The sequence below is a fragment of the Lolium rigidum genome, chromosome 2 (genome assembly GCF_022539505.1).
Source record: "Lolium rigidum isolate FL_2022 chromosome 2, APGP_CSIRO_Lrig_0.1, whole genome shotgun sequence".
Lineage (NCBI taxonomy): Eukaryota > Viridiplantae > Streptophyta > Magnoliopsida > Poales > Poaceae > Lolium > Lolium rigidum.
This window is the reverse complement of record NC_061509.1, coordinates 249,032,051-249,044,688: the sequence shown is the minus strand read 5'-3', so window position 1 is coordinate 249,044,688 and position 12,638 is coordinate 249,032,051.

Genomic DNA, 12,638 nt, shown 5'->3' with positions numbered 1-12,638 from the left:
GGTGTAGAGTCTTATAATGTTTTCAATATGTCTTTTATGTGAGTTTTGCTGCACCGGTTCATCCTTGTGTTTGTTTCAAATAAGCCTTGCTAGCCTAAACCTTGTATCGAGAGGGAATACTTCTCATGCATCCAAAATACTTGAGCCAACCACTATGCAATTTGTGTCCACCATACCTACCTACTACATGGTATTTTCCGCCATTCCAAAGTAAATTGCTTGAGTGCTACCTTTAAAATTCCATCATTCACCTTTGCAATATATAGCTCATGGGACAAATAGCTTAAAAACTATTGTGGTATTGAATATGTAATTATGCACTTTATCTCTTATTAAGTTGCTTGTTGTGCGATAACCATGTTCACCTGGGACGCCATCAACTATTCATTGTTGAATTTCATGTGAGTTGCTATGCATGTCCGTCTTGTCTGAAGTAAGAGAGATCTACCACCTTATGGTTAAGCATGCATATTGTTAGAGAAGAACATTGGGCCGCTAACTAAAGCCATGATCCATGGTGGAAGTTTCGCTTTGGACAACAATCCTCAAATCTCAAATGAGAAAATTATTAATTGTTGTTACATGCTTATGCATAAAAGAGGAGTCCATTATCTCGTTGTCTATGTTGTCCCGGCATGGATGTCTAAGTTGAAGAATAATCAATAGCGAGAAATCCAATGCGAGCTTTCTCCTTAGACCTTTGTACAGGCGGCATAGAGGTACCCCTTTGTGACACTTGGTTAAAACAGTGCATTGTGATGATCCGGTAGTCCAAGCTAATTAGGACAAGGTGCGGGCACTATTAGTACACTATGCATGAGGCTTGCAACTTATAAGATATAATTTACATGATGCATATGCTTTATTACTACCGTTGACAAAATTGTTTCATGTTTTCAAAATCAAAGCTCTAGCACAAATATAGCAATCGATGCTTTTCCTCTATGGAGGACCATTCTTTTACTTTCAATGTTGAGTCAGTTCACCTATTTCTCTCCACCTCAAGAAGCAAACACTTGTGTGAACTATGCATTGATTCCTACATACTTGCTTATTGCACTTATTATATTACTCTATGTTGACAATATCCATGAGATATACATGTTACAAGTTGAAAGCAACCGCTGAAACTTAATCTTCTTTTGTGTTGCTTCAATGCCTTTACTATGAATTATTGCTTTATGAGTTAACTCTTATGCAAGACTTAATTGATGCTTGTCTTGAAGTGCTATTCATGAAAAGTCTTTGCTTTATGGTTCACTTGTTTACTCATGTCATATACATTGTTTTTATCGCTGCATTCACTACATATGCTTTACAAATAGTATGATCAAGATTATGATGGCATGTCACTCCGTAAATTATCTCGTGTTATCGCTTTACCCGCTCTGGACGAGCAGAACTAAGCTTGGGGATGCTGATACGCCTCCGACGTATCGATAATTTCTTATGTTCCATGCCACATTATTGATGTTATCTACATGTTTTATGCACACTTTATGTCATATTCGTGCATTTTCCGGAACTAACCTATTAACAAGATGCCGAAGTGCCGCTGTCGTTTTCTCGCTATTTTTGGTTTCAGAAATCCTAGTAAGGAAATATTCTCTAATTGGACGAAATCAAAGCCCGTGGGCCTATTTTTCCACGAAGCTTCCGTAAGTCCAAAGGAGAGACGAAGAGGGGCCACGAGGGGGCCACACCCTAGGCGGCGCGCCCCCCTTGGCCGCGCGGCCCTATGGTGTGGGGCCCCCGTGCCGCCTCTGACCTCGCCCTTCCGCCTACAAATAGCCTCCGTGATGAAACCCCAAGCATCGAGAGCCACGATACGGAAAACCTTCCGCAGACGCCGCCAACGCCGATCCCATCTCGGGGATCCAGAGATCGCTCTCCGCACCCGGCCGGAGAGGGGAATCATCTCCCGGAGGACTCTACGCCGCCATGGTCGCCTCCGGTGTGATGAGTGAGTAGTCTAACCCTGGACTATGGGTCCATAGCAGTAGCTAGATGGTTGTCTTCTCCCCATTGTGCTATCATTGTCGGATCTTGTGAGCTGCCTAACATGATCAAGATCATCTATCTCGTAATTCTATATGTTGCGTTTGTTGGGATCCGATGAATAGAGAATACTTGTTATGTTGATTATCAAAGTTATATCTACGTGTTGTTTATGATCTTGCATGCTTTCCGTTACTAGTAGATGCTCCGGCCAAGTAGATGCTTGTAACTCCAAGAGGGAGTACTTATGCTCGATAGTGGGTTCATGCCCGCATTGACACTCGGGACGAGTGACAGAAAGTTCTAAGGTTGTGTTGTGTCGTTGCCACTAGGGATAAAACATTGATGCTATGTCTAAGGATGTAGTTGTTGATTACATTACGCACCATACTTAATGCAATTGTCTGCTGCTTTGCAACTTAATACCGGAGGGGGTTCGGATGATAACCTCGAAGGTGGACTTTTTAGGCATAGATGCGCTTGGATGGCGGTCTATGTACTTTGTCGTAATGCCCAATTAAATCTCACTATACTCATCATGATATGTATGTGCATGGTCATGCTCTCTTTATTTGTCAATTGCCCAACCGTAATTTGTTCACCCAACATGCTGCTTCGTCTTATGGGAGAGACACCTCTAGTGAACTCGTGGACCCCGGTCCAATTCTCTTTACCGAAATACAAACTACCGCAATACTTGTTCTACTGTTTTCTTGCAAACAATCATCTTCCACACAATACGGTTAATCCTTTGTTACAGCAAGCCGGTGAGATTGACAACCTCACTGTTTCGTTGGGGCAAAGTACTTTGGTTGTGTTGTGCAGGTTCCACGTTGGCGCCGGAATCCTGGTGTTGCGCCGCACTACATCTCGCCGCCATCAACCTTCAACGTGCTTCTTGACTCCTACTGGTCCGATTAAACCTTGGTTTCTTACTGAGGGAAACTTGCCGCTGTGCGCATCACACCTTCCTCTTGGGGTTCCCAATGGACGTGCCAACCACACGCATCAACAGGTACCACCGGCCAAGGTGGTGCCCTGATGGACTCAGCCGTTCCCAAAAGCGTAGGGTTCAGCGACTGCGTGGCTTGGAGGAAGCCGAAAGGTTATACCTGCACACGCTAAGGAAGGCACGGCCTGATCCGCCGCGAAAATTCAGCGAACCCTCGGATGAAGAGGGTCGACCACAAAAAATGGAGTGGCGCCTCAAGCAAAGGAAAGCCGATGATGAAACATCGGCCGGCACAAACATGGTGTTCATCCTTCCGACGGAGTTTAGTGCTCCAGGATTAGACGAGGCACCCGTGGCACAACTTGATCGCGGCCCACGGCCGGTTATCTTTGAGAAGCCACGAGAAAGAAGCTACGTGTACATCTGAAGGCCCCGTACTTGCGAGGTTATATCAATGGGCAGCCTCGTCAACAAGATGCCGGTGGACACCGGAGCGGCGATCAACATTATGCCATACTCCATGCTACGTCGGTTGGGACGCTCTAGCTCGGATCTCGATCAAGACCAACGTGACACCGAGCGATTTCAACGGCCAAGCTGTCCGACGCACAAGGTGTTCGAACGTGGATCTGACCGTAGGAAGGAAAACCATCCCTACGACGTTCTTATCATCGACAAGCAAGAGCACCTATGCTCGTCTCCGCTAGGAAGAGATTGGATCCACGCCAATCGTTGCATTCCATCCACGATGCACCAATGCGTAATACAGTGGGATGGAGATGAGGTAGAGGTCGTCCATGCAGATGACTCAGCCGAGATTTCAACGGCCGGCATGAACGCTTGGGAAACAAAGCAGGCCAAGAGCCACTCTCGTGCATCAATTTGGACGACTGCGAGCGCATCGACGTGACAAAGGATGGGGTTAGGCTGGTCTTATCCACCGGCCTGACCGTGTAGCAAGAACGAACCGATGGGCAAACGTGGTGAGGCCGATCCTTGGGATCGGCCCCAAAGATCTATGGAAGAACATTGCAAAACCTTCATTGAGCGATTCGATCAACGTGGAGGCCGATTCCAGCAATCGGCCAAAATTATCCTCACCACACATTCTGCCTGTGTTCAACGTCGATCTAATGGGCAGCGGTTTTACGTCCGGCTGATGAGAGTCAACATTAGTCCTAATGGAGCCGACGTTCCAATACAGTGGCCTTAGCTAACTCATGAGCCGATATCCGCAGCTACTCGGCGTATTCGGCTCGGGGGGCACCTACACAGATGAACATGTGCAGATGAACATGTGTGCAGTGAAATATTGGGGGCCGATAGAAAATCGGCCGGTAAAAAAAAATCTCATGGTATACAGCCGATGCACAGCCATCGACTCTAGTACAAATACACAGGATCTACCTGCTGCGTGTTCAAGACGCGGATTTTCACCAAATCCAGTTCAGCTGTGAGGCCTTCTGCTTCCTCGAGGGAGTGAACCGATTTTGGCCAAGAGCTTCCTCAGCCGTAATGAGCCGATTTTGGTGCCTGAACTTTCTCGTCGAGGACTTCCAACCCTTTGCGCCAGCTCGACAGATCACCGTCGAAGCGTCGCTTTGGCATACAAGGCAGCCTTCTGTCCTTTAAGCCGTTGGTGTTTCGTCTACAATATCGGCTTGCAACGGAAGAAAAGACGATCGATGGGGGCAAGTTTGGCTGACTCTGCATGGTGGCTATCTCGGAATTACCCGAGTTCAAATCTGTGCATCCTCACCGTTATTCTCGCCTTGACTAAGGCTCGGGGGGCAGCTGGCCTGATAGATGCTCTATTTTTAGAAGCCGATTGGAGTGTCATCGGCTGATCCTGCATCATAACCTTCTTCGAAAGCGGTGAGTTGTTGCAGTAGAAGACTACTGGAGCTGCTGAAAGAGAAGCCGTCATCATCTACAGGGTCAGAACCGTTTATGTTTCTGCGAAAAGATAGAGCAAGGCGCTATGTTCGGACAGTAAGGGACAGTTAAGGATCACCTTCGAGCCGGAAACCATAGCGTGGGCATTGGATGGTGCTGCCCATGGATTCATTGCAGTTGCGAACCTGCGTGATCGACATCTGAGGTTCGTATGGCCGTGGGTTGGATCTGTTCAAGTGGCGCTTTGGAGAATTGGGTTTTGCCCTTGCGGATAGGCCACAGATTACCATTTGGGTAAACATTAGAGTTGGCTCTGTTCGCGTTTTCATGGCAAGGACCGGTGCGCTGCCATCGGCTCATAATTTGTGGACTTATTTTAGCAATCGGTAAATTTGGTGAAAGGACAGAATCAGCTGAGAAGTTCTTCTTCATAACAAGAGGGGTTTTTTTACAAAGAAGAGCCGATTGCTCAAGAAAGGGAAAACAAAAGAAGAGCCGATTGCTCAGGGGCTACTAGTCCTACTTTACTAGTCCTCGCTGGCCTCGTCGTCGGCATGGCTGCCGTCGACGCTGCTTCCGGAGAGTTCCTCGTCGGCCGCTACCCCAGCCCTCGGCCGGAGCCTCTTCTTCCTCGTCATCATCATCATCCTCGCTGTCCGCCCAAGCGCGGAAGCGCTTTGCCGGAGGATACCCAGCGGAGGAGGAGGAATCATCCTCCTCCTTTTCCTCTTCTTCCTCATCATCATCATCGTCCTCGCTGTCCGCCCAAGCGCGGAATCGCTTTGCCGGCGGATACCCAGCGGAGGAGGAGGAATTATCCTCCTCCTTTTCCTTTTCTTCCTCTACTTCTTCTTCTTCCTCCTCCCCGTCGGAGGAGGTGGGTTTCGCCCAGGGGTGGAGGTCGTCTTCGCTTTCGCTCTTCAGCTCCCCTTCGATGAGGAACTTGAGGTCGTCTTCCCCATCGGTCAGAGGTAAGTCACCATCTGACCCGACGAGTGCTTCAGGTGGGCCGTCTGGCACATGATCAAAGTTCCACTCCTGCTCGCTCGAGGAGGAAGACTGGAGGGAGAGGCCTGAGGAGGTGGAGGAAGAGGATGACATTGCTGCAGGGGAAGAGGGTTTTTTAGGTGTCGATAGCCGGAACAGAGCAAGGGGATGAAGTGGCGAACCGTTCGGCACAGTTAAATAAGAGGGAGCCTAGTGGAGATTTAATGCCGCATGCAGCTTCCGAGGAAGTGATGCTAAAGCTATCGGATCTTGCAGAGAAGTTGAGAAGGCAAGGCATCATGATGAAGGATGTCGCGACGGTTCTCGCTTCCGCCACGACATGACCCGACGAAGAAAAGCAGAGTGATTTTGGAATTATCAATTCCAAAACCAGGGGGCATGTGTTATCACCGGAATTTGACCGAGTCAGAGGTGGGCCGCGATCAAGATGGGCTTGAAGAATATACATGGAAGAATATACGTGAATCGGCCTTATATGCAAAGTTTGGGCTAGTTTGCCCGTGTATCTGTAATATAGTAGGATATGTGTCGGTTAGTTAGAGTTTGTCTCGTGCACGGTGGGGATTATTCCCACGTTAGAAGTCTACGGACTATAAATATGTATCTAGGGTTTATGAAATAAACAACAACCACGTTCACCACAAACCAATCTAGGCGCATCGCCAACTCCCTTGTCTCGAGGGTTTCTTCCGGTTAAGCATCATGCTGCCCTTGCGATCTAGGCAGTACAAGTTTATTCGCTGTTCATGCGTTGCTCGTACTGAAGCCTTTTTGATGGCGAGCAACGTAGTTATCTTAGATGCGGTAGGGTTAGCATTGTTCATCGTATCATATGCTATCGTCGTGCAACCCTTAGACATCTAGCCGCCCTTACGCCTATCTTAGGTGTAAGGGCGGCACCCCGCTTGATCATTATTTAGTAGATCCGATCCGTCATGATTGCTCCTTGTTCTTCAAGGATTAGTTTAATATCCGCATAGTTAGGCCTTACAAACGGATTGAAGGATCCAAGTAGGCGCGTAGGGTGTAGTTTGCTAGCCCTAGACAGGATGTTCCGGGGATCAACCTCGTGTTGGTTTTTAGGCCTTGCCTAGGGTCGGTTTACGAACACCGTGCGTGGCCGCGAGGCTCAATCACGAGTAGGATGTTCCGATTATGTGGTGAAAACCCTAAATCGTAGTAGATCGTTTTAGCTTTATTTTGATCAAGCAGGACCACCATATATTCGTACACCTCGTGCGAATCATGGGTGGATCGGCTCTTTGAGCCGATTCACGAGACAACCCGAGAGCCGATCGAGGCTCGTATTTAATGTTTACGTGTATGCCATGCAGGAAACTAAGCAAGGCATCTCCATCACCTTCCCGACCGTGTATAGGTCAGGTGGCACGCCCTTGCACCAGCATCGGACGTGCGTGCCGAGTCTTTGCGGGCCGCCGCTCGGAGGGACCAGGGCCAGCCGCAGTCCTGGGAGCCTCCCGGCTCTACTGTGTTGCCCGTCGCTGCTCGCCGGTGGGTTTCTGACCGCAACACATAGAGTAGCTATTCTTTTTCATTAATATTATTTGGCAAAAGGACCATCTTTATAGAGATGGTTAGTAACCGAGTTAACCTAATATACGACGGCCGAATCTACTCACAGTCGCGCAACCTATTACGGCCGGGGCTACTCGTAGTCGCGCGGATTACTGGCCACCGGCATGACCCGACGGCCCGGCGCCGTCGGAGCTCAGCCACACCTCGCGCACCCTAAGGTGAGCTATGACACGGGCGACGTAAGCCTCCCTATAGTCTAGGGTCCTAGGCGTGTTGGGACCCCTGTCCAGGGGTGCCTCCTACCGCCGGCGGCGCTCCTGTCCCTCGGCCAGTGCGGCGTCCCAGTGGGCTCCGTGCGCCGCTGCCTCTCTGGCCATCTAGACCGTCAGATCAGTGTGGTACCAGGCCGTGTCCCTTGCCATGACCTTCGCCGCTTCGGGCACCACCGCGGCCACCTCCTTCAGCTTCCTATTCTCCTGGTCGATCTGTGGCTGCACCGACCGCCACGCCGCGTAGGACGCTCAAGAACAACGCGATTAGCTCCCGCTGCTCGTCTGTAGCCCACGTGCCCTCCTCATCGTTGTACGGGCCAAAGTCGATGTCGTCATCATCCTGGACGTTGACCGATGATGGCGTCCGTGGGTTGGGCTAGCGCAAGGCCTCCTATGACTCCCGCAGCGCCACCCTCGCCACGGTGAGCATCACATTGGCTGCCGCAAGGTCGGCCTGGATGTTGGTAGGGGTCGCCAACAACGACTGGCGGTGGAGCAACTCAAGGAATACCCGCTCCTCCTCCTCGGCGAGGGCCACATGCGCCGCCTCCTCTACCTCCCATGCCCTCCCGTACGGCTCGTAGAGCTTTTCCTGCTGGGCATACACGACATTCTCGTCCTTCTCGTACGCCTCCCTTGCGGCGAGGTCGGCAAGGTCAGGATCATTCGGAACCGGGAGCGAGCCAAGTTGACAAGGTGGCCCCAGGTGCGGTCGTGGTCGGCCATGGATGATTGGTAGGGTTTAGTAGATTTGTCCTACTCATCCGGCGGCGACGTCCATTTATATAGACACGGCAGGGTAGAAACGTCAAGCGCGCGAGCGTCTTTATCCGCGTGCGCGAAACGGCGGCCAAACATGCCAATCTATCGGCTGCACGAGGGAACCGATAATCGCCGGCGTCAGGGCATGACGGGACGTTAATCACTATTAAACATGCATGACAGTCGAAAAAATACGGCGCGCCATTGCGGCCACCCCAGACGCAAACGGTCACTCTGGCCTTTTCAGCTGATTTCCGTGTCCACAACCCGACCCAAACGAATACAGATGGTCACTTTTGATGACCAATATGTTTTTCGTGTCACTTTTGATAACCAAATATGTCAAACCGCTGACAATGCCTTTATAAAAAGTGGAGGAAGTATGCAGCTCCATGGACGAAACAGGAAGTACCCAGTTGATCATGTACCTGTTCCGAAAACCAGCAGCAATGTTGATGCTGTACCTATATTTATGATGGCCGCTGTTCAACGGTTCACCATTTAATTCGTACTCTCTCATCACACCGAAACATACCACACATTGTACTCCGTATTAGTTTAGTTTAATACCCAGCCACAATTCATTAAATGAGCGTGCATGCAAGCTTGGCCATCCACTCCACATCGCGATTTACTGAGCACACAAGCCCGGACGTCATTCGTCCGCTCTCATCGATATATACCTCTCCTCTTTGTTGCTTCAAGACTCTAGAGAGTTACTTCCCCGTGACGAGCAGTATACCGTGTGATGCACAAATGTGTAAAGGCAACATAAACCATCACACCGTACGTCCTGGGAGGTCATATAAACCTCGATCGATTAGATCTTGTTGATTTAAATTGGATGACCAGATGCAACCATACACAAAGGAGACAACAGCGTACTAAAGATCATCACCAAAACCATGGCTTTGTCCGTACTCATAATCGCCCGGGAAATGAGAAAAAAAAACCGAGTGACAAGGTATCGACTTGTCAATGCCTACAAGTTGTAGACTAGGGTTTCGTGGAAAGTAGAGGGCAAGTAGATCTCGAGGGTTTCAGCCGGAAAAGTACTCGACTACTAGAAAACTAGGGTTATGTTGAAAATGAATCGATCCTCTCTTTCTCCCTCGACTCCCCCTTATATAGGAGGCGGAGCCGAGGGTTTCGTGATGTACACTTTGAGTTCGTCCCGTAATAGTTACAAGTCGTTATTCCTAATACAACTCTATCTTTCCAAACCGACGCTTAATTGGGCTTCCGGACTTCATATTCTTCGGGTCATGGGCCTTCAGTAAACCCCGGGTATCTTCTTCGGCAGACCCATTGGGGTAGACTATGTCAACGAGGAAGGATGATACATATTTTATGGGAACACAAAAACTTCCTATTTGGGGTATGTGTCACCAGCCGTGGACTTCACATATACCACGAATTGGGCCGCATGTAAATCGAATCACGGTTTTCCATAGTCCGTGGTAGATCTGGGATTCACCGGAACAGTCGCACACATGTATATATGATTACTTGATAAAACACATCAAGCACAAAACCGAGTAATGTAAGAAACCGCATAATTTATCTTAAACAACACACTTTTAGCATTTAAAGATGGTCACGAATGTAAAATTACCATGCATTCACAAACTTGTGACATCGGAGGTAGAGAATTTGACAACCCACTAGTAGAAAACTGGGCTTTCATCCAGGCCTTATGTCCCGGCCCAGTCTGGACCCGGAACAAATGGCCTGGCCACGTCGCCCCAAAACCAGCTGGAGGGCACGGGGCTTTTTGTCCCGGTCGTTAGGACCCTTTTGTCGTGGTGGTGGATAGGGTCGGGACAAAATGGTCTGAGGCCTTCTGCGGCCCGTTGGCATCCTTTTGTCCCGGTTTCAGCCACAAACCGGGACAAAAGGTCCAGGCAGCCCCCCACTTCCCTACATTTTTTTCCTTGGTGGTGAAAGGTGGAGGTTTATGCTAGCTCTTTTTTTTCTTCATGTGCACAAGAGGTGTTTGATGAAATGTTTTTGAGGATGCCACTTGATTTTATTTGATAATATTTCTCCTCTTTTTGATCCTAAAAGGTTAGCAACTATTTTCTCGTATATATAGTCCGCACAATACTAATTTTAGCATGGTAATTACATTTGATATATAATTGTACTTATGGTGCAGATGAGTCATCCATGGATGTACGGTAACCGATCGAATCCCGCTTTCAGAGAGGGCGTGAAATCTTTCCTGCTTGTGGCCGAGGCCAACAAGTCGAAGCAAGGTTTTATTAGTTGTCCATGTCTGAAATATAAGAATGAGAAGGATTACTCTTGCTCAAGAGATATTCAGAGTCACCTGGTTCGGCACGGATTCATGTCCGGCTGTAATGTTTGGACTAAGCACGGAGAAGAAGGGGTTACGATCGAAGACGGTGATGAAGAAGATAACGATGAAAAGTACCGATCTATGTTATCTGAATACGATGATACAACAATGGAAGACAATGAAGAAGAAGGAGGTGAAAAACGGGCACCAGATGAGCGTGGTGATGATGATCTTCGTCGGGCCATTTCTGATGCAAGGAGAGACTGTGGCACATATAAGGAGAGGTTGCAGTTCGACAAGATGTTAGAGGACCACCAAAAATTGTTGTACTCAGGTTGTGAAGATGGGCAGAGAAAGTTGGGTAGCATATTGGAATTGCTGAAATGGAAGGCAGAGGCCGGTGCGACGCACTATTTTTCTTACTAGACTACCTAACACTAGTGGAGAAGAGGCCTTTTGTCCCAAGCCCCTGGGAGCAAATGTCACTGTTTTGAACCAAACCGAGACCAATGGGGGCATTGGTCCCGGTTCGTTTTGCGTTGGGCGACCCCACCCAAAAACGGCCATTTTGTCTGCCGCAGCAGAGACCCTCCAGTCCCGGTTCGTATCACGAACCGGGACCAAAGGTCCTCGACCACGAGCCTGCTGGCCGCACCACGTGGCAGCCCCTTTGGACCCGGTGCACATTTGAACCGGAACTAAAGGGGGGCCCTTTAGTCCTGCCTGGTTGGTCCCGGTTTGGAAACCGGGACTGAAGGCCCAAATGAACCGGGACCGAAGCCCCTTTTTCCACTAGTGTAAGGGAATTTGAAGGTTTTTAATGAGGCGACTTGCTAGCTAAATATATTTGGTTTATTTCAAAACAAAACAAAAAGATTGGTCGAATGGTGTTATTGGATCGATTCCTCTCCTCTCCATGTCTGTCTCTCCTGCTTCCTCCGAAGCCCTAGACCGAGTGGTGAGTACACCACGTGCTGCAAAGCAAAGCAGCAATGAGCACCATGAGGTCATCAAAACCCTGGTCAATCAGCTCCGTTTTTAGTCAGAGATGAAAAGGTTGTACGCCAGGTGATGAATGTGCATGCCCGGATGCAATCATAAGCAGACTCGCCGAGGGAATAATAGCGTCTGAAAGATCATCAAACCATCGCTCTGTTTGTGCCCATGATTATATGGTTTTAAATTTCGCTTTCAGAAATATTCAGTCACTACCGAAAATCATTGAATTGCAGTGAATTTCACTAGTTCCGGGTTTCCTTTCGGCCAAAGGGCCAAAATTTTCTCCTAAAATTCATCAAAATATTTTTTTAAAATATTTTGAAATTTATTTGAAACCATGTGTATTACTGAAACTAGAGAAATATTTTGACCGAAACACATTTATTTCAGTGCCTAGAAAATCACTGAAATTCAGTCTATTCCGACTGAATCTCACTAAAATTGAATTCCTATACTATCTTGCTAATGAAGGCAAGCGAGTAAGCCGAGTAGGTTCAGGTTACCTTCGTTTCATACAGGTGATCTGTGTCGCTGGCATCTAGAATTCAGACTTCGACGGCTGCTTCAGCTTGCACGTACGCCACAGTTGTACGGATGCTCAGATTTTCATCCACAGCTAACCTACGTCCCATCCACAGTAACGTGAACCATCGAAATGCATCTTGCTCAGACTTTCAGCTGTGGATTTCTCCACAGCTGCTAGCCTACGTCGAACCTAGCTTTGGAGTCCCATATGGTTTCCGTGTCGAACCTAGCTGCTGTACCTGTACTCTAGTCGGAGTCGGCTTTGTTATCGACGTACGAATCTAGATCCATGGACATATATACGCACGTATCGGGCAGAGATTCGTAAAGCTCCACCTCGAACGCCTCGCACTACGGGAACCAGCCGAGGACGACGGCGGCGCAGCAT